Here is a 24,475-nt window from a genome sequence, read left to right on the forward strand (position 1 = left end):
TGGGCTTAACAATAGTCTATTAAGTATTGGTTCATCAATAGTAATGAGTATACCATAATAATACCCAATATTAATAATAGAAAAACATATAGTAAATATACAGATTTTCTATAAAACTAGAACTTTACTAAAATATAGTCTATTGTGTTGTAAAAAGCCAAATTCAAATAGGTTACATGAAATTAAACTTTTATAGTATTATTAAACAGGCAACACTATACAGTTGATAACATATTAGTGACTAAAGGAAAAAGATGGGATGGATGCTACTAGAAATGGACAACATGACAGTTTAAGTTTCATTTTCATTGAAAATACTTAATCAGAACTTATAAAGAATAATTTAAATCCAATAAAAGTGTTATATACTAAAAACAATGTCTCAGATGCAATCTAGGTAATATAGTGAGAATTCATTGGCTCAGGGAGCTATATGGAAGAGGAGACAGAATGATCATGTGAGCCAGGGCAATTAAAAATAAGAAATGGAAATGAAGTCCAAAATACCTTCTATGATATGAAAACACACACACACACATACAAACACACAAACACACGCACGCGCACACACACACACACACACACACACACACACACACACACACATGTATATCAATCAAATGAATACTTCTGGGAAACACCAGACTTAGTATGAGAAGAATGAAGTTTATTGCCATGGCTGCATATATTTGAAAACAAAAATTAAAAAAAAATATATGTTATTTAAGTATACCTGAAGTGAAAAATATATTCAAGCTAAAACCAAAGAAAATAAACAGAATATAATAATTATTAAATTAAAACTAATGAAATTAAAATCTTGCAATAAAACAGAAAAGAACAAATAAAAATGAAAAGCCACCTTCGAGACTTATGAAAAGCTATCAAAACAAAGAAACAAAACCCAGTGTTGTGAATGGGAAGATGGGCATCTTTGATAATCTAACTGCTATGAAAAGGACATTATGGCAATAAATGTGAAATTTTGGAATAGACATTTCAAAAACCAGCTACCACTGACAAAATATATATTTATAATCTGAATATTCCTTCAATTCTATAAAAAATTGACTATGTAACTAAATATAATTCTTAAGAAAACTTGAAGCCCAGATGTCATTACAAATGAGTTCCTCTAAACAGCCAAATAATCAATAACCTCACTATTACATAATATATTCTAGAACATACATTTAATTGCTTTCATTCATTTTTGAAGCTAACATTATTTTAATTCTAAAACCTAACAAAATTTGAAATACAAGAAAAATTGAGGTAAATTTCATTTATGGGAGTGAATATAAAAATTCTAGCACATACACACACAACACATATATAATCACATACTGATGGGAGATGACATTCTGTATATATGTTTCTCATACTGGTTAATGAATAAAGCACTGTTGACCAATAGGAAAGGAAGACAGAAGGGACTAGGAGACAAGGAGGAGAGAGGAAGAGGTACGGAGGAGTCAGCATGGAGAGACTGGAGAAAGCAGAACACTGGTCCCGCTCTCCGATAAGATGAGACCACGTGAAAATACTTAGATTAATAGACATGGGTTAATAATTAAGACAGAGCTAGCTGATAAGAAACTAGTAACAGGTCAACACACTTCTATCTAATACAGTGTCTCTGTGTGTTATTTGGGTCTGGCATGGCGGTGGGACCAGGCGGGCCGGCAGGAAATAAGTACTCATAACTTAATGGCGCCTTCAACGTGTCTACTAAGAACAACTTCACTTAAAAGATGACAAAAGCTTAAAAAAGGTTTTAGAAACAAAAAAAAAAAAAAACAGAGACAAGCAAGGCTTCTTGGTGACAGCATTTTTCTCAGTTGGACTCTGTTTTGCTAGAGACAAGCAGAGATTTGCACGGCTCCTTTAAGGGAAGTTTCCTGACTCAGCATAGCAGCAAAAAACCTCTAGGCTTTTAAGAAACTCTGCTAACAATTCAATGGTGTGCACCAGGGCTGGCAATGGCAGTGACCACATCTCCAATGAAAACTATAACCAAAACTATTTGTCTTCAACTCCATCAAAGACCTCAGAAGGATAATATATAAACTCTAGAATTGACAGAGACAACTTGCCTGGTCAGTCACCTGAAGTTCTTCTATAATCTTCCATCTTCTGCCTATAGGCCATAGTGTGTCTAGCAGACTCCTCAGCAAAGCAGGAAACTTTCTACCTGTATTGGCAGTTTGTCAGTCACTTTTCTCGGTTCCCTGTAGAATGTCTGGCAGACTCTCCCAAGAAGCAGGAATCCTGTAGCCATGTCCATCTTGTATCAGCAGTCACTTTTCTGTGGGTCCTGCGTGTCCAGCATAAAGTCAAACAGTCCTGACAAGAGCAGTATCTTGTCCAAATGGCTAGTCTTGCCATATTGGAACCAAACTCCATAACACGTTTCTTTGATGTACATCTTCCTTTCTGATGCAGGTGGTGTTTCCAGGAGCATTTGAGCCTCATTGTTAAGAAAAACCCTAAACCATTTTAAATGTCATATTTTGTAGGCCTTTGAAAGGTTTGAAGAATGCCTAACCATCTCAAATACTTCTTGAAATCCTAACTAACTTAAGTTTTGACTATTATAAGTAACTATCTATAATCTGTACTACATTATATATTACATTTCTAAATGAGCTATAAAAACACAGTACCTAAATGGGAGGGGAAATATACATATCACAAAATTGACCTTAAATTTGTATCAATAAATGAAAATCCATTCCAAAACAAAGTATTCATATCTATTCCATAGTCCATTTTTTTACCTTAAAAGAGATTGGTTGTGGTCATTAATCATTTATAACCAACCCCATTTAAATGAAAACAAATATTTACAAACAATATTTGGGAATATGGGTGTCGTTCTTTCCAAACTGCGTCATGCTGGTAGGGGACTCTGTCATGGGGATCCTAAGAGGATGCAGAAATCCTTGGTGTAGTCTGCAAGGCTGCCTTGTCCCAACTGTTTTGAATGTTGGATCACCTGGGATGCTATTTTAGGGGGTCTGACTTGATCAAAACCACATTAGTCTACAAGGAATCCAAAACTTTTTATTTTCTGTGGAAACAAAAATAGAAATCCATTTCCCTAGTAACCTGTCCTTGGACTTAAATTTTGAAGTCAAAGCATTTTTAAAATATATAAATTGAATTAATCCAGAAGCATTTGTTTTAACAGTTGTTGTTATTTCCTCACCAGTCAAATGATACAAAGACAATATAATACCGTACAATATCCAGATTTTCTCTGTGATTTCCAACTTCACGTGGCTTTATTATTACTCTATTTCTTCTACTTTTATTTTTTCAGTTTTGGAGATAGGGTTTTTCTATGTAAATTTTATCTGTCCTGGAATTAACTCTGTATACCAGGTTTATTCTGAAATCACAGAGATCTGCTTACCTCTGTCTCCCTGGTGCTGCAATTAAAGGCCTGTGCCACCACACCTAGCTACTCTTTCTTTTATTATTCTTTTTAAACCATTTTTATCCTGTTTTTCTTTTTCTCCCAAGCCTACGTATATTTTAAAACATATTGTAAACCTTTACAGGTTTTTTTAAATCTGAATCTGTCTTTATTTATTTATTTATTTTTATTTATTTATTTTATATAACCAAGTCCATTTAAGTGAAAACAAACATTTATAGACAATATTTGGGAAAAGACCAAGCAAAACATGCAATAAATCAAATCTCTTAAAGAAAGTAAGGAAAGCCAAGAAAAAAAAAAATCAAACAGATGAAGGAAACAATTCAAACAGTTCAAGACCTGAACCTGAAATAGAAACAATAAAAAAAAAAAACCCCACCAACTGAGGGAATGCTGGAAATAGAAATATAATCAGGAACTACAGACGCAAGAATAACCAACAGAATACAAGAGAGCAAAGAGAGAGTCTCAGGCGCTGATGATAAACAAGAGGAAATAGATTCATTGACCAAAGAAAATCTTAACTCCAACAAATACTTAACACAAAATATCCAGGAAATGTGGGACAATGTGAAAGACCATACCACTGAATAAAAGGCATAGAAGAAGACGAAGAAGCCCAGCTCAAATGGGCAGAAACCATATTCAACAAAATCATTGAGGAAAACTTTTTCAATCCGAAGAAGGACTAGTGAATCAAAGTCAATAATCCAGACTCTTTTGTTGGAATGCAACCATGTGAGCATTTTTGTCAAAAGTTTTATCTTCTTTTTTATAATTTATTTATTTTTAAGTTTCATTTCACATTATAACCTCAATTCTCCCTCCCACCCCTCCTCCTGTGCCCCCTCGTCTTGACCACAGGTACATTCCCATCTGCTCCTCTTAATGGGTAAGCACTCCCATGAGGAGTCAACAATGACTGGCACATTAAGTTGGGACAGGACCAGGTCCCTCTCCCATGCATTAAGGGTATGCTTATCATTCCACTATAGGGGATGGGCTCCAACAAACTAGCTCATATACTAGGATTATATCATGGTCCAACTGCCACTAAGGATGGTATCTCGCCCTAAGGAATGAACTCCAACGACCAAGCTCATGCACCAGGGTTAAATTCTGGGCCTATTGCCAGGAGCCTCCCTGTAGCCCAGGCTTCACAACTGTCTCCCAAATACACACAGCCTAGTTTGGTAGGCTCTATAATGGTAGTTGAAGTATTCACCAATCTGATTACAGGGGAAGGCCAATACAGGCATCCTCTCTACTACTGCTATTAGTCTTAGCTGGGGTCCTCCTCGTGGATTCTTGGAAATTACCCTATCATCAGGTTTCTCCCTAACACCACAGTGCCTCTCTCTATTAAGATATCTCTTTCGTTGCTCTTCCACTTCATCCCTCCCTCAGTATTACTCAGCTGTAAGAAATAATGACATCATGAAATTTGCAGGTAAATGGATGGAACTAGGAAAAAAACATCCTGAGTGAGGTAACTCAGACTCAGAAAGACAAACACAATATGTACTCACTCATAAGTGGTTATTACATGTAAAGCAAAGGATTACCAGACTATAATTCACACCTCCAGAGAAGCTAGGTAACATGGACCACCTAAATGGACACACGGACCACCCAAGGAATAGAAATTAGAAGAGATTGGGGGCAAGGGAAACTGTAAAGAGGAGGATGGGGGATGAGGATTGCCTAGTTTTTAAGAGTGCTGGAATACTCTTAAACAACTCTTTTAGCTTCTGGTTTTACTTACTCATCTGAAGGAGTTCTGGCCCATCTCTATTTCCCCAATCTTAATTTATTCCTCCACCTTAATGTTCTTAAACAAAACACTCTTTTTTTCTATCTCAGAGCACATGCACAAGACCAAAACACTATTCATCACCTTACCTTCCATGGCAGACTCTATTTCGTCCTTTACAGTCAGCTTTAAAAGGGACATGGAAGAAAGGGCTGTATTTGGTAGCCTTCTCTAAGGTAGATTTCCTAAGTGTTCCCTAACCCCAGAAGTTCACTGTTCTTTCTTTTTACTTCTCAAACTTTACAAATTTTTATTTATGTAATCAAAAAATTATAAATGTGTCTTCTCCAACTTGACTATAAATTCCACAAGAGTAAGACCTTTCTGTTTCATTTACTTTTTTCATCAAGCTTTCTACACAGTGCCTAACACATAAACCTCATTTCACAAATGAGGAACTACTCAGCTTCTTACTCTACTGTAAAAACTGATATATAAGACACAGTATAGCATCAGGAGTGATTGTGAAGTCACCCAGATTCAAGTTCAAATCACAAATCACAGTAAGAACATTTGACTTTGAACTATCAGAGGTTGGATTTCCATATATGAGAATAAGAGACAACATCCATCACATTATCTTACTGGATTACTGAGATTAAATTCTTATTAAACAAACTAGCACTATTCTCAGCACATAAAAGAAGCTACATAAATGATAGACAAGGTTAATCTTCTTTCTGGATTAACAGATATTCAGTCTTTATAAGAAGTATTCTTACAAACCATACTGATTAGCCTGTTATTCATTCAGAAGTACAGGCGAATTAACACCCAGTAGAAATCAAGTCCCCCAGGGTCAACTCTTCATATTTAATTCTTCTACAAACTCAGCACTATAGTGGTAATGATAAATCATGTCTCACTTCTGAAAGCTTCTTTAAATGAAAAAACTGTGACTCTAAATAGATATACATCATCATTCTTTGTCATTCCTTTTCCCTGCACATTCTTGTCACTCCTGTATTATTTTCTGTTACCAAATTTTGACATGATAATAACAATAAAATAATGATAGCAGCAGCATGTTTACAGCACTGACTATCATATTACACCTAATCTGGGTTTCTACTAATCTAAGAAATACCAATAATTTATATAGTACCAAAAAAAGCAAATGTGCTAGCTAATGAATAATTGATGTCATTGATAATTGAAACTTGCTCTCATTTTGGAAATATTAAAATATAAGATGAAATAGTGCTTCTTCAAACTAATAAAACATGATCTGCATTCAACACTGTTCTAATCCTTTGAATTTATTAACTTACCGAACCTTTGTTAGGTGGGTAGGCTAAAAAATTCTTCAATATAAGTACCTTCTAATTATCTCTCTCTTCTCTATCCACCCTAGCATCACCATACACAGACATATCATTGTTAGCTCTAATCAACTAATTCTTCCCCATTTCTACTTTTGACTTCCCTGACAACCACTTCATTCCCTGCTGCTATAATTAGTTTTGAAAACTGCAAATTGGACCATAGCATTCCCTATTTAAAGCCCTCCAACGACTCTCCATGAGTTTGGAATAGGGTCTAAATACTGTATGACATGATTTGCATAATACTGTATCTCTACATTTTCATTCTCTTATCTCCTAGAATGTAATCTGTTTCCCACAATTAGAACCTCTGCAAAACCTGGTCTTTTCTCCCTGAAACAGTTTTTATATGCTTTCTTCTCTACCATTGCTGGAATTGCTATAAGCTAAAGATTTTTACCTTCTATGTTTCAGTATTACTCCAGTAAGAAAACAATGCTGCTTCTTTTGTCCCCAGTTTGGCTAGGTCTGAATTTTTATTACTTTAGAATACCCTTTGTTACATTTCCAAAGCACTAAACTCACCTGAAAATTGTTTGTTCATTTTAGATGATAAGATCCAAGGAGCAGAAAGAAAGCAGGGCTATCTGACTTACCACTAATTCCTTCATGTCTAACACAGTGGGCTGATACAGTTCACATAATGAGGAGATGGTGAAAGGGGGAAAATCTTTGATTCCAACCAAGAAAAACTTCATGACTCTGGTTAGAACTTGGAGTATTTTTTTAAATTATTCTCACATATTACATAGAGACTGCAGTTTCCCCTCCTTCCACTTTTCCCAGTCCCTCCAGACCCCCAACTCCCTTCTCCCCAAGATCCCTTCAGAAAAGAGCAGACCCAAGGGATAACACGGCATAAGAAGCTATAATGAGACTAGGCAAAAACGCTCCTATAAAGGCTGGGGGAGGCAAACCAGTAGGAGGAAAATGGTCTCAAGAGCATGATGGACACACCTTTAATCCCAGCACTCAGGAGGCAGACGCAGGTGGACCTCTGGGAGTTCAAAGTCAGCCTGGCCTGCAGAGCAATTTCTGGAATAGCTAGGCTTGTTATACAGAAAAAAACCCTTCTTGAAAAACTAAAAACTAAGAAGAACTTAAGTATTCTAAGAAGTTTTGCAGAGATCAATCACACAGAAGTTCTAAAAAATAAACATTTGTCAGTTCTGTCAATAATATTCACAGCCAAACCCTAACAGGGGGCAATACATCAAAATATCTTGACATGTATCACTCATACACATATGTTACATGGTATATATTTATATAAGAATATAGTTAATAGCTAAATTATTTATACTTGGAAAAGCAAGGAAATCATCTATATACTTACAGGACCAGAATTACAAAGAGTAATTAAAAGAACTAAGTCACCAAAGAAAGAGCAACACATTTGCACAGTCTCCTCTTACTGCTGACTTGATTTATCATTTGTCTCTTCCTAAGGGTGAATTGAGGGACTAATACTAACACCCAGGTTCTAATTCATGCATGCACCCTATAGATAGAGCTGGGGCTACTATGCTGAAGCACTGGGTGGTGCCCTGCCTCCATTGCAAAGAATTTCCTTTAATAGTAGTCCTAATGGAGCTGCAAGGATACAATGAAGTTGTAGACTAAAGAATAATTAGAGATTTATAGTTTGCCCCTAGGATTTAGGAACTATAAACAGGGATATACAATGTATATAGTTCAGGAAACCTACACTTTTATAAAATTTGGGGAATCTGAAGATGTAACACAAAAGAGAGGAATGATTCATTCCTATATATGCATTTCCAATCTCCAATGCCCACTAAGCATATAACCAGGAGCATTTTTCTTTTTCGGCTTCTGGAGACTGCAGTAGTTTTAGATTTCTCTCCACTCAGAAGACAGGAAGAAATCACTCCACAAGTAAAGATGAGAGTGGTTCTGAAAATTGAGTGTTTAGTTGTTCCTGCCAGGGTGTTCGGGCAGCTGGAATGACACTTGTACAATGAGATAGTTCTTGTAAACATTTGGCAAGCATACACCCACTCCCTAACAGCAAGAAAATTTGTCTCAAGCTAGTTCCAGCTGGAAACTGAGAAAGATGGATTGAAAACAAACAAGAATTTAGGAGATTAAAAAAAGACCACTGAAAATGAACAATATTATTAACGGACCAATGTAGAAAGCAGAGAAACATGAATATATTATTATGGGATCCTGACACAAAAATCACAGCTGAGCCCTTGTGAAAATGGACAAAAGCAAAAGGCTGATATTGAAAGAAAAAGTAAAATTAAAAGATAGGAAAGAACAATAAATCAGTTAATATGAAAGCAAAAGACAATGGACAAAACAAAAGGCTGATATTGAAAGAAAAAGTAAAATTAAAAGATAGGAAAGAACAATAAATCAGTTAATATGAATGCAAAAGACATGTCAGAAATCAACTTGGTGAAAAAAAATGCAAGCAGAAATGCAAGTTTAGTTACAGTAGATGTCCTAGTGTTTGCTAAATACTGCACCCGATATTGCTACCAACATTCTTACATACCTTTCAAACCCATCTTCTCTCTCTAAAGCCTTGTTGGTCTTTTCCCATTCATAACTATTCTTCTGCTGTTTTAATCCATCCTTCACAGGGCAACCAGAAAGGACCATTAAAATGCAAATCAGATTACTTTATTCCCTTTCTTAAACAATTGAAAGGCTCCCTACTGTTCTAGGAGGAAAGACTGAAGTCTTGAATATGGCCCACAAAGTCCTTAAAGAATTAGTAAAATCTTACATCTTCAACCTCGATTCTCCTATCATTATCTTATGCTAGCCTTCTTTTGCTCTCTCTACTGCAACAGCATGATGTCTAGCTAATTTAGAAATTGCTTGAAATCATAGCAAAAATTTCCATTAGTCTTATTCCAAAGCAACCAGGTACCATAAATCTAAGGATTAGTTGCTTCAGACCTATTTCTGCTTAAAGCTCCCACTATGATTTCACCCACACTTTTGTAGCTTCTCTTTCCTTTCACAAAAATGTTCCCTGCTGAGGTAGGAATTGCCATCCAACCAATCTACAAAAAACCCTTGCTGTTAATTCAGGCCCGAAGTTTCAAACAAGTCCAATATGTTTTCTCCAATAATAATAATAATAATAATAATAATAATAATAATAATAAAAAATAAGTGCTCAACTTCAATGGGCTAAAGTCTGTTGCTCTACACCCTAGAACAATAAAATACTCAGATAGATGAACAACACAATCTGTGATTACAAGTTCAACACAGAAAACAGAAAACTAACCAAGAGCAGTTCACCTTAATTCATGATTCAAATAATGAGTTGTGATTATTTGAAGAATTTGTTATCCACCTAGAAATCCCAAGATCACATCAAGCCAGCAAAATTTCACACAGGAGAAATACCCTATGTCCACTGCACACATAAAATAGAGGGATTATTGCTAATAATAAGGCATTCATTAAAAACCAAATTATAATCCCAATTGTAAAAGAAAAAAGAAATTAAATATCTACAAAGTTAGAAAAAAATAGCAGGTTACTCACGCTTGGGATACCATAAACCAGTAATCCTGAAAAAGTGGAAGGTTAGGAAAACAAAGTCACTGCAAGAAACCAGAACATGAAGCAGGGACCTCTATACAGAGTGAATTTAAATATGTTATGAACAGTAGAAGACGAGATAGCCAACTGTGGTGCAGCCTAGGAGGTCAGACAGATATAATTATATAACAAGGACTCACATCATACCACCCCCTAACTCAAAACCTGGACTTCTGCTATCCTGAAGAAACAATAGCCTCAATCTGTGAGTATAAGAACTGGTTTTGAACTAACAGGCTGATTTAATAAAACATAATCTAGCCAGACCTAGGAAAAATAGTAATAGCTAGGGAAAGAAATCCATGAATTTTTCCATTTGGGGTAAGTATGCAGTGTGATAAAATTGCAAAGACTATCAAGAATGTCTTGAGAAAGTAATAGTCAACAAATATGAAATTATAATCCTGAAGAAACACAGCATTTGGAAGGGGCTTAACAATAGATTTTGTAGCATCAAAGAACCAGAAAGCTAAGAGCTATGAAAAACAGGAACAATAAGTTTTAAAATAGAAAAGCCACAAGCCACAGAACTAAAAAATTTCATTTTTTCAAATGAAAAATATGAATATTATAAATCAAAACTGGAGATTCTGAAACAAAAGTTCAAATGTCAGTATAAACTGTACACTCATCATAGCCAAGGAATTAGTTAATTTTAAGACCTATCTAACAATGAGATAAAACAAAACACATCAGAGGAACTACTTAAAATTAAAGAGAAATTAAGGTATCTAGACAAGACTTAGTCACTCCAACCAAAGTATAATAGGAATTCAAAAAATAGAAAATAGTAGGTATAGAACAGTAATAATGGCCAATGACACAAACATACACACGTGTGCATACGATAATCTCACATATGAAATTGTATGCTGATTCAAGCATCATATAACAGTAGCAACGGCACAAAGACAGACACTTGCATATATATAACCAACAGAATTGGTAAGAGGAAATAACTATAAGATATAACAAGGAAATACACAGAAAATTGTTAACAGAAAGATTGTATCTGTGGGTAATGATGGTTGATTGAATTTGCTTGTTTCAAACTGAAATTGCACTAAAGTGGCAGTAAATCAAATTGTTTTGATTCACAAACAAATAAGGATAAAGAGAAAGGAAAATGAAACAAACAACAAAAATAACAGTGCCTCCAACCTTATCACTAAGAATGTAAAGAAATTAAATATGTTTCTGCAATCCAGTTACGGTACCCTCTGACAAAATACTAATGAATAGCACCAATGGCAAACACTATTTTAGCAGAGTGTAGTTTGGAGCAGGGGTGAGAGGTTGTTCAAGAGCATACATAACTCAAAAGCAGCAGTGTCTTTGAGAAACCCACCCTCACATGAAAAAAGATTCATAAGATCTGATTCTCTGGAGCTCAGTATCTGGCAGGCAGCTCTGCAAGGAGAATTTGGGAGTCTATGTTCCCCAGATGCTATGTATTGCTTGCCTTACACTTGGAGGGCCCTTGCAGATATTCTAAGTTTCTGACCCTCCTTAACATCTTGACCCTTAACAGCCTTTCTTCCCGTCAAAAGATACTGCACATTAGAACACATAAAGAAAAAACACGGGATGCACCGGGGAAGTCTCTCACATAAGAAAACAAAAATATACTTCTTTAAGAAACTTGGAAAAATGAAAAATCTACAAGGGTAAAATTCATTAAAGCTATATTACTAAATGCACCTAGGCCAGACTTGGTGACACGCACCTTTAATTCCAGTTCTTGGGAGGCAGACGTAGACAGATTTCTGTGAGTTTGAGGCAAGCCTTGTCTACATAGTGACTTCTAGGAGATAGCCAAGGACCTGTAGAGAGATCTTGCCTTAAAAAAAAGCAAAAAAGCGAAATAAAATAAATTTATCAAGGTAGGAGGCTAGACAGATGACTCAGCAGTTACAGTCACTAGCTACAGCCCCAGAAGATCAAAAGGCATTCTCTGGCCTCCGTGGGTACTAGACACATACATGCACAGATATGCCTGTAGACAAACACTTATACACATAAAATAAAATAAATGAAATCTACAAAAACCTAAAAACATTAAAAAGGGAAATGACTCAGTAGGTAAAACACTTGCCACACAAGTAGGAGTGAGGACATCAGTTCTAGTCCCAGTTCTTACATCATACTGAGCACATGCCTAGAATCTCATTATTGGGGTGGCATGGATCAGGAGAATACTTGGTCAGTCAGTGCAGCCACATCACTTAGCTCTAGGTTCGGTCAACGAGAGGTCCTGTCTCAAAAATAATTCCTACATATACTCTTCTGACTGCTATTCACCATTTGACATAAGTTGATGTAACCAAGGGGTACTCTTTACTAAGCCAGTGCTACTACACCCTGGAGTAACTCTCCAAAGCTATAAACTGAACAAACTTATTTTTACTTCACACATAACCCATGTCAAATATTTCACTGTGACAATGCAAAGTCAATTAATATATAAACATGAATGTAGTTTTAAACATAAAAGATAAATTTAGGCACAAATACACTATAAGGAGTATTTCAATATTAAATAGCCTAGCAAAGCGATTTATAATTCTGAGAAAAAAAAAATGAGAAGCAAGGCATTGAATACAACACAGTAATGATTAAAATATATGCATGTACCATAATAAATTAAGTAAATAAGCATCTCAATAGTTGGCATGCAATAGGCATGCAACTAGATCATTTCAGGCATGAGAATAAATTTTAGCAAATTACAAATACACTGAAACATTCATTTGAAGAATGAGAACTAACAAAAATTTATAGGAAATCCTATGTCTATGGTGACACATTAGAAATAATGGCACTCAATGCAAGAATAAGATAGGACTTCTATATCCCTCTGACTAATCAATATTGTATATCTATTCAAAAATGATAAGAAATAATTCAATAAGATAAGAATTTTAAAGGATAGAATAATAGCTATCTGTAGGTTAAATAAAAACATATAACTGAGAAGAAACAAACTTCAAGAATAAATCCAAATCTTCACTACCAGACTAAACTAATTTAAATAAAAATAACCACTATTAGAAATGGAAGAAAGTGTGCCCTTACACATTCCAAACATTACAAGGTTAATGAGGAAATCCTATGAAGAAATTTTTTGAGCACTCAGCTTTCACTCAAGAAAAAAAATAACTTGTAAAGCACTTGATCTATTTAAAAAAATAAAAATAAAAAAAATAAAAAAAAAAGCTTACACTTAAGCCTGAGGCTTATACCCTTAACTTGAGTGATAAATTACATGAAACTTTTGAAGAGGAATAATGTTAAGTCTTTACACACAAACTTTTATACAGACTCCAAGCAGGAAAATTTCTAGCTCAGTTTATGAAGCCAGAATAACTCTGTATGAAAATAAGAAATCCATTACATAAAAAGGTCAACATACCTAATAAACATATACAAAAAAAAGCCCCTTACAAAGTAGTAAAGAACAGATCCCAGAAACATAACCAGCATGATATACCTTGACCAAACAGTTTTTCAGAGAATACAAAGCTGATTCAGCACTTTAAGAGTCACTGTTACTCTTCTGAAGGCCTCACCAGCCCTGAATTCAAGCTCAATTATAGAGCTACAATCCTAAAAACAGCTTGGTATTGGCACAAAAATGGACACGTAGACCAATGGAATCAAATTGAAAACCCTGAGATTAACCCATACACCACAAAGAAGCTACAATTATACAATGAAAAAAAAAAAAGCATCCTCAACATATGTAGAAGATTGCAGATAGATCCATATCTATTGTCATACACAAAATTTAAGTCCAACGGGATCAAAGACCTCAACCAACCACACTGAACCTCTTAGAAGAGAAAGTGGGAGGTACCCTTGAACAAATTGGTATAGGAGACCACTTCTTGAACATAACACCAGTAGCACAGACACAGAGATCGGCAATTAACAAATGGGACCTCCTCAAACTGAGAAAATTCTGTAAGGCAAAGAATACCATCAACAAGAAAACATAGCAACCAACTCCACATCTGACAGAGGGCTGGTTTCCAAAATATACAAAGAACTCAAGAAGCTAGTTACCAAAACACCAAATAATCTAATAGAAAAATAGGGTACTAAGTAGAGAATTCTCAATAGAGGAAATCAAAATGGCTGAAAGACAATTAAGAAAGTGCTCCACATCCTAAGCCATCTGGGAAATACAAATCAAAACAACACTGAGATATCATCTTACTCCTGTCAGAATGGATAAAATCAAAAACACTAAGGACAGTTTATGCTGGAGAGGATGTAGAGAAAAGGGAACACTCCTCCATTGCTGATGGGAGTGCAAACTTGTACAGCTGCTTTGGAAATCAATATGGTGGTTCCTCAGGAAAACAGGAATCAGTCTACCACAAGACCTAGCAATTCCACTATGAGGCATATACCCAAAAGATGCACATTCATACAACTAGGACACCTGTTCAACTATGTTCATAGCAGCATTATTTGTAATAGCCAGAACCTGGAAGCAACCTAAATAACCCTCAACTAAAGAATGGAATGAGAAAATATGGTACATTTACACAATGGAGTAAGACTCAGTGGGAAAAAGAAAAAAACAATGGAATCTTGAAATTCATAGGCAAATGGATGGAACAAAAAAAAAAAAAAAAAAAAAACATGCTGAGTGAGGCAACCCAGTGACCCAGTCACAAAGAGACAAACATGGTATGTATTCATTCTTATATAGATTTTAGACACAGAGCAAAAGATCACCAGCCTACAACCCATGTCACCAAAAAAGCTAGGAAACAAAGAGGACCCTAAGAGGGGCATACATGGTCCCCCTGAGAAGGGGAAAGGGACAGGATCTCCAGAGCAAATTAGGAGCATTGGGGAGAGAGGAGAGGGTTTTAGGGGGAAAGAGAAGGGGAGAAAAGGAGGGGAGAGGAAGACATGAGGGAACAAGAAGATTGAGTCAGGGGAAGAATAGAGGAGAGCAAGAAAAGAGATACCATAATAGAGGGAGCCATTATAAGTTTAAAGAGAAACCTGGCACTGGGAAATGTCCAGAGATCTACAAGGGTGAGCCCAACTAACAATCTAAGCAATAGTGGAGAGGCTACCTTAAATGCTCTTCCCTGATAATGAGATTGATGACTACCTTATATGCCATCCTAGAGCCTTCATCTAGTAGGTGATGGAAACAGAAGCAGAGATTCAGAGCTAAGCACTGAGCCAAAACTCCTGGAATACAATTGCAGAGAGGGAGGAGTGATGAGCAAAGGGGCCAAGACCAGGCTAGAGAAACCCACAGAATCTGCTGACCTGAACAAGGGGGAGATCATGGACCCCAGTCTGATAGCTGGGAAACCAGCATAGGACCGATCCAGAAACCCTGAATGTGGGTGTCAGTTAGGAGGCCTGGGCAGCCTATGAGGTCTCTGGTAGTACATCAGTATTTATCGCTATTATAGGAATGGACTTTGTGAGCCCATTCCTCATAGAAGGATACTCTTTCAGCCTAGACACATGTGGGAGGGCCTAGGCCCTGCTCCAAATGATATGACAGACTTTGAAGATTCCCCAGGGGAGGCTTCATCCTCCCTGGGAAGCAGAAAGGGGATGGGATGGGGTTGGTAGTAGTATATCCACAAAATACAGAAAGATCATCTACAAAACTTCAACACACTTATAACCAAATCCTGTAGCAAACAATAGCAAAAAGGTACCTTTCACAAATTCAGACACTGTAAGAAAAAAAATCTCAATTTCGCATCAAAACTAATGAGATAATGCTAAAGAGCTCCTGGAATTCTAATAGATATTCTCTCTAGCTGCAATAGAGTAGATCAAAAGACAGATGGATGTATGGATGTATGGATGGATAGATAGATAGATATAGATAGAGGCAGAAAGGTCAAGACAAAGGCAGACAATAAGACAGATGAATACAAGCTGGGAAAAAAGTATATAAAATCATCTTTATTTCTGGGAAGCCTAATCATCCATATAGAAATTAGTAAGAACATAATAGGCAGTAAAACCAAAAGGGTGAACTTCATAAGATGCTCAATCAGTTCACAAAATATAATTCCACTTACACATTAACAATAAACATTCAGAAATTGGAATCTTTAATGTCATTTATGATGGCATCGGAAAGCATGCAGTATTTGAGTAAAGGCAGAACAAGATGGTAGTCTAGATTCTATCTACCACTTCCTCCTACAAAGTATCATATTCAACAACTACCCACACATAAAAATGTTTTTCACAAAAGCTAAAAACAATAATATACTACTAAGAAAAGGTACTAAAGTACTAAAAAAAAGTCTCATATTTCCTACATCAGTCCTCAAGAAACCCCCAAGCAACATAAGCTGGACAGAGAGAATATTTACTTCAGATACAAAAGTTAACTAAACATAATAATTTTTAGTCATAATCCCCAACATTGTACACACCACAGAACAAAACATCTCTGAGCACCCTTCACAGTTACCAAGTCCACGTCTGTACACACAGTCTGATCCTCAAATGCTTTCTAGTGTTACACAGGAACATGTAGCTGCTGCAAGATAGACTTCAGATCCAACCCACACTCTTGCCAGGGAACTACATTGACCTTAGGCTCTGAATAGCCTACAGTGGTCATACCTAAGCAACTAAAGCTTAGATCTCAATCTGTTATGGCATGGGTTTGAGTGGGTTTGTACTTAAGGTGCCCCATACTGTTACACTAGCTGCAGTAGTTGTGAGCTTAAAGACGCTCACACTATTCAATAGCCTGATCCCCTCACCTGGGCTTAAAGATTTTCACACTATTGCATACCCTAATCCCTCATCAAGGTGAATGACACCATTCAGGTTGATTTGAAGACAGGCAAAATAACTGACTTCATCAAGTTTGACACCAGTAACCTATGTATAGTGACTGGAGGTGCTAACTTGAGAAGAATTAGTGTGATCAACAGAGAAAGACATTATGGCTCTTTTGGTGTGGTTCATGTGAAATATGACAATGGCAACAGCTTTGCCACCCAGATTTCCAACACTTTTGTTATTGGCAAGGACAAAAAACCATGGATTCCTCTTCCCCGAGGAAAAGGAATTCACTTCACTATTGCTAAAGAGAAAGACAAGAAACTAGTGGCCAACCAGAGCAGTGGGTGAAATGGTCTCTAAGAGACTTGCTGGATAATTATTTGTGCTCTTACTACAAGCCTTTCTAGGTGAATGTGCTTGATTAAACAGCATGATGAAATTAAAACCAAACAAACACACAACAAACATACCCGGAATTAGTGAACAGATTTATTGTTGAGAGACATTCTTAGACAATCCCAAAATAAAAAGACTGATGTAAGTACTTAATTCTTCATCACACAGGTCTTAATGCAGGAGAACAAAGTTCAAGTACAATCAGGAAAACATGACATCACTAAAGGGACAAAAAAGTGCCCAAAGAGAAGCCAAATTGCCAAAGCAAATCTTGAACCAAAAATAAAAACAAACAAGCAAGCAAGCAAACAAAAAACACCTGAAGCACCACACTATCTGACTTCAAGTTGTAATTTCGTGCTTTAGCAATCTGAACAATATGGTACTGATTTACAACAGAAACACAATCCAATGGAACATGATACATAAGACAAAAATGCATTCAAGCATCTACAGAAAACTGAGCGTTTTGACAAAGATGATGGAAAAAGTTAATGGCACTATTATGATGATAGATAGATAGATAGATAGATAGATAGATAGATAGATAGACAGATAGATAGATGTAGAATGAAGTTCAACTACTGTATGTCATATTTTGTTGCTAGAGCTGAGTAGTTCAAAGAGAGTCTTGGTTAGCTCATAGGTTTGAAGGCTGGAAGCCCAACACTAAGCAGCCCCATTTATTAGCCTCTAGGGATATCTTCCCAAGTGCCTTAATCTTTATCGCCCCATAGTCTCTTCAGTGCCTGTTCCTTAGTATACATAATTCATGTAATACAAGGGTTGCCTCGCAGATTTCTGAGATGCTTTTCAGGAAATTGTCTTTATGAACAGCACTTGGCTTTTTACACAGGATAAAGTCTTTAGCAAGTAGGTTCTGAGTCACACACTTGCATACCTTCTCCTAATACATTCCCCAGTCAAGCCACAATTCCCTTTAAGTCTTCATGCTCTGCTCTCTTTACCTCTAAAACCATAATGAATGCTGTCTAAAGCACCTATAAAATATTGTGTATAATTTGTTTACACATTTCTTTTTCCAGATATACTAATCATCACTTTGAGATTCAGTCTTCTATAAAACTTTAAGGTAGGGTCATAGCTCACTAAAGTTCTTTGGAATGATTACAAAGGCAGTCTTTACCCCAATTCTAATGAGACCTTCATCTGTATATGACTCAATTCTATGGAATTTGCATCCTCTGAGCCTTCATGAAAATTGTGTGTAATACTGTCTACAGAATTCTACATTTTTGTTACCCAGCTCCTTTGAACAACTTCAGCCACGGTCTATATACCCAATGCTGAAGAAGCTTCCTTATTTTCAGATACTTACAGTAATTACTTAACTCTCAATGCCAATTTTCTATATTGATTCTACTTTGTATTTCAGTAGGAGCGTACCAATCCTGAAGCTTCAAAAGAAAATTTAATTAGATAAGTCTTAGAGGATGAAAGTTTAAGATTAGGAAGTTCAAGTAATAGCCAATGGTGAGAGTGTCATTGCGATGGTATCACCAAAGCAGGAACAGATGTAGAAGAGACCACATGGAGAAACAAGCAGCAACCAGGCTTCATCTTTTTGTACAATACAGTCTCATGTAACTAGCCAGTGTCTCCATGAAAAAGGCCATAATCCTCTTTAAAAGTAGTGCCTCCAATAATATAAATACTTTCAGCTAGGTCCCACTTCTTCAAGGTTCCAATCCCTACAAAGAGTGCTGCAACACCTATCAAACAGGCACCCAGCACATCTAAAACACAGGGATCTTGACCTCTCACCATGTACAAAAATCAACTTCAAGTACATTCAGCATGAAAACATAAGAACTACAGCAATAAAACCCTTATAGAAAGTGCAGTGAATGGATACTATGGAGTATTCTGTGCAATGACTTTTAACATAATCTCAAAAGTATGATCAACTAAGGTAAGAATAAACAAAATGGGATCACCTCAAAATAAACGTTACACAACAAATAAATTCAGAATTTCAAGTTATTTCTTGAAATAGCTTGAAAATGGAAAACAAAAAATATTTGCAAGCTATACATGTAATAAAGTGTTAATATGCAAAGCATATGAGGAACTCAATTATCTTTCAAAAGTACCAAGAGCTGGATTAAAAGTTGGCAAATAACTTGACAAGACATCTGTAAATAATGGCAAACAAGTATGTAGATAAATGTATGATATCACTAATTTCCAGAGAGATAATCTGCAAATGAAAACCATGGAAAAGATTTCATCTCAGCCCTGATATAATGATGACTGCTGACAGATTGTTGGTGAGAATGTAAAATGGTATCACTACTACAGAATACAGTATAGAGGTTATTTTAAACCAGAAAAACAAAACTAGGTGTCAGCAAATATTTTGTCCACTGTAACAGCACTCATACAAACAAACAAAAAAATGGAATCAACCCATGTCCATCAACAGAAGAATGACTAATCTACCTAAAAATAAATCAAAGAAAAAAATATATAGACTTCAACAACAAAGTGAACAGCCATTTTGAATTGAAACAAAGACTTTTTTATATAGAATATAGTAAGACTTCATTGTAAAGAAGAGGGCAATACACCCTCCAGGACTGAGAAAGAAAACAACCAAGGGAAACCCAAAAAGACCAACCAAAATACAAATAAAAGCCATTAAGAAAATGAAAGTAGAAACTACAGAAGGAAAAAATATTTTAAAGGGTTTGTCACATGAGCACACATGCATGTTTGCTTGTGTGTATACAATAATAATATGTACATAGTAATAATATAAGCATTCCAAACATTTAAATTGACATTTCTCCAAAGAAAGGATGCAGGTGGCTGAGAAACACATGAAAAGATATTTAGTCATGTGCTCGTTTCGAACGATACAGAGAAGATGGCCCCTGCACAAGGATGACATGCAAATTCATGAAGCATTCCATATTTTTTACAAGCAATGGTCCTTACTTTCCCTCAACATTTATGGTCTTAACTCGCCTATAAAAAGACACAGGCTAACAGAATGGATACGAAGACACAATCCAACCTTCTGATGCATACAAAACACATCTAAGCTTCAAAGGCAGACATTACCTCAGGGTAAAGGGTTGGGAAAAGACCTTCCAATCAAATAGACCCAAGAAGCAAGCAGGCGTGGCTATCCTAATATCTAACAAGTTAGACTTCAAAACAAAATCAATCAAAAGAGATAACAAAAGTCATTTCATATTCATCACAGGAGAAATCCATGAGCACAAAGTCTCAATTCTGAATACCTGTGCTCCAAATACAAAGCCATCCACATTTGTAAAAGAAACACTACTAAAACTCAAAGCTCACATAAAACCTCACACACTTATAGTGGGAGACTTCAACACATCACTCTGACCACCAGACAGGACCACCAATCAGAAACTCAACAAAGAAATAAAACAACTAACAGAAGTTATGCCTCAATTGTGTTTAACAGACATCTATAGATCATTCCATCCAAACACAAAGCATATACCTTCTCAGAACTACCTTCTTCTTTGCTACACATGGAACCTTCACTGAAATCAAACACATACTAGGCAACATAACAAACCTCAACAGATTAGAACAAAAAAAAAAAAAAAAAAAAAAAAGGAATAGTCCCCTGTGTCTTATCAGACCACCATGCTTTAAAATTGGAATTCAACAACAACACAAATCGCAGAAACCCTAAAATTTCATGGAAACTGAACAATGCACAATTGCACTATACCCAGGTCAAAAAAGAAATAAAGAAATTTAGGACTTCTTAAAATTCAACAAGAATGAAGACACAACATACCTGAACTTATGGGACACCTTGAAAGCAGTGCTAGGAGGGAAGTTCATTGCACTAAGCACCCATATGAAGAAAACTGAGGATAGTCACATAAGAGAATTAACAGCGCACCTGAAAGCCTTAGAACAAAAAGAAGCAAACTCACCATGGAGGAGTAGAAGCCAGGAAATAATCAACTTGAGGGCTGAAATCAATAAAATAGAAACCGGGAAAACAATACAAAGAAAATCAATGCTGTTGCAACTCTTTGTTAAGAGTAGGTTTTTTTTGAGAAAATCAACAGGACATACAAACCTTTCTAAAAACTAACCAAAGAGCAGAAAGAGAATATGCAAATTAACAGAAACAGAAATGAAAAGGGGGACATAACAATGGACACTGAGGAAATCCAGACAATTTTCAGGTCATACATTGAAAACCTGAAGTCACAAAATTTGAAAATTCAAAAAAACAATGAACAAATTTCTGGATAACTATCACTTACCAAAATTAAATCAAGAACAGATAAACAACTTAAATAGACCTATAACACCTAATGATAGAAGCAGTCATCAAAAACCTTCCAACAAAAAAAAAAAAAAAAAAAAAAAAAGCCCAGGGCCAGATGGCTTCAGTGCAGAATTCTACCAGAAACTCAAGGAAGACCTAATACCAATACTTCTCAAATTGTTCCACACAATAGAAACAGAAGGTTCATTACCAAACTTTCTTTGTACGACACCACAATCACCTTGGTACCCAAGCCACACAAAAACACAACTAAGAAAGAAAACTACGCATCAATGTCCCTCATGAACATTGTTGTAAAAATATTCAATAAAATACAGGCAAATTGAATCCAAGAATACCTCAGAGAAATCTCCCACTATGTCCAAGTTGGCTTAATCCCTGGATTGCAGGGATGGTTTAACATAAAAAAATCTATCAATGTGACCCACAATATAAACAAACTGAAAAAAACCACGTGACATCCCAAGATGCAGAAAAAGCCTTCGACAAAATTCAACACCCTTTCATGATAAAGGTCTTGGATAGATCAAGGATAACAAGAACATACCTAAACATAATAAAAGCTAGACACAGTAAATCAACAGCCAACATCAAATGGAATAGAGAGAAGCTTAAGACGATTCCTCTAAAATCAGGGACAAGGCTGCCCTCACTCTCCATATCTCTTCAATATTGTACTTGAAGTTCTAGCTACAGCAATAAGACAACAAAAGGAGATCAAGGGGATCCAAATTGGAAAGAATGAAGTTAAGCATTCACTATTTGCAGATAATACGATAGTTTACATAAGTGATTCAAAAAACTCTACCAGGGAATTCCTACAGATGAAAAACACTTTCAGCAAACTAGCAGGATACAAGAAAAACTTAAAAAAAAAATCTGTACTATATACAGACCACAAAGGGGCTGAGGAAGAAATCATTAAAACATTACCCTTCACAATAGCCACAAACAACACAAAAGTAACTTGGGGTAACACCAAACAAATGAACGACCTATATAATAAGAACTTTGTGTATTTAAAGAGGCAAAATAAAGAAGATACCAGAAAATAGAAAGATCTCGCATGCTCTTGGATAGGTAGAATAAATAAACATAGTAAAAATGCCAATCTTGCCTAAAGCAATCTACAGATTCAATGCAATCCCCATTAAAATCCCAGCACAATTCTTCACTGACCTTGAAAGGATACTAATCAACTTTATATGGAAAAACAAAAGACCCAAGATAGCCAAAACAACCCGGTACAATACAGGAAATTCAGAAGGCATCATCATCCCCACATTTAAGCTCTACTACAGAGCTATGTACTGAAAACAGCCTGGCATTGGCACAAAAACAGATAAGTAGATCAATGGAATAGAACTGAAAATCCTGATGTTAACCCACACATTTACGAATACCTGATTTTTGACAAAACAGCTAAAAGTATACAATGGGGAGAGGAAAGTATCTTCAACAAATGGTGCTGGCACAACTGGATGATGGTGTGTAGAAGACTGCAGATTTTTCCATGTCTATCACCATGCACAAAACTCAAGTCCAAAGGGATCAAAGACCTCAACATAAATCTAGCCACACTGAACCTCTTAGAAGAGAAAGTGGGAGGTACCCTTGAACAAATTGGTACAGGAGACCGCTTCCTGAACATAACTCCAGGGGCACAGACACTGAGAGAAACAATTAATAAATGAAACCTCCGGAAACTGAAAAGCTTCTGTAAGGCAAAGGACACAGTTGACAAAACCAAAAGGCAGCTCACAGAATGGGAAAAGATCTTCACCAATCCTCCATCTGAAAGAGGGCTGATCTCAAAAATATGCAAAGAACTCAAGAAACTAGTCACCAAAACACCAAATAATCCTATTAAAAATGGGGTACAGAACTGAATAGAGAATTCTCAATAGAGGAAATAAAAAAAGCTGAAAGACACTTGAGAAAGTACTCAACATCCTTAGCTATCAGAGAAATGCAAATCAAAACAACTCTGAGATACCATCTTACTCATGACAGAATGGCTAAAATTAGAAACACCAATGACAACTTATGCTGGAGAGGATGTGGAGAAAGGGGAACACTCCTCCACTGCTGGTGGGAGTGCAAACTTGTACAGCCATTTTGGAGATCAGTATGGCAGTTCCTCAGGATAATGGGAATTGGTCTACCATAGGAAACAGCAATACCCTCTTAGGCATATACCCAAATGATTTACATCCATGCAACAAAGACATCTGTTCAACTATGTTCATAGCTGCATTATTTGTGATAGCAAGATCTTGGAATCAACCTAGATGCCCCTCAACTGGAGAATGGATAAAGAAAATGTGGTACATTTACATAATGGAATACTACTCAGAGGAAAAAAAAATCAATGGAATCTTGAAATTTACAGGTAAGTTGATGGAACTTGAAGACTCCATTCTGAATGAGGTAACAAAGTATCACCAGCCTATAATTCACACTAAGATACAAGGAAGAACCTAAACGTTTCATACAACTTCCCTCACAGATGGGGAAAAGGACAAGATCTCCTGAGCATATGGGGAGTGGGGGGGGAGAGTGAGTGAGGAGAAAACTAGGAGAAAGAGAAGGGGAGGAGTTGAAACAATGTGGGACTAGAAACATTGACTCAGGCAAGGAATGGATAGACTAGAGAAGAGAGAGAACAAGAGAGAGACAGAGAAAGAGAACATAAAAGAGGGAGCCATTATAGGTTTGAAGAGAAAACTGAAGCTAGCGAAATGTCCAGAGACCTACAAGACTGACCCCAACTAACAATCTGAGCAACA

The 24,475-nt window shown here is 36.2% G+C and overlaps 1 protein-coding gene and 1 pseudogene across 2 annotated transcripts in view; one reads left to right on the forward strand and one right to left on the reverse strand.

Moving 5' to 3' along the window:
- Gabra3 (gamma-aminobutyric acid type A receptor subunit alpha3) overlaps window positions 1-24,475 on the reverse strand; it is a 179,433-nt gene that overhangs the window by 146,316 nt on the left and 8,642 nt on the right. The window lies entirely within an intron of this gene.
- Window positions 20,217-20,313, forward strand: LOC127217403 (uncharacterized; annotated as a pseudogene).

Source organism: Phodopus roborovskii, unplaced genomic scaffold (assembly GCF_943737965.1).
Source record: "Phodopus roborovskii unplaced genomic scaffold, PHOROB, whole genome shotgun sequence".
Taxonomy (NCBI): Eukaryota; Metazoa; Chordata; class Mammalia; order Rodentia; family Cricetidae; genus Phodopus; species Phodopus roborovskii.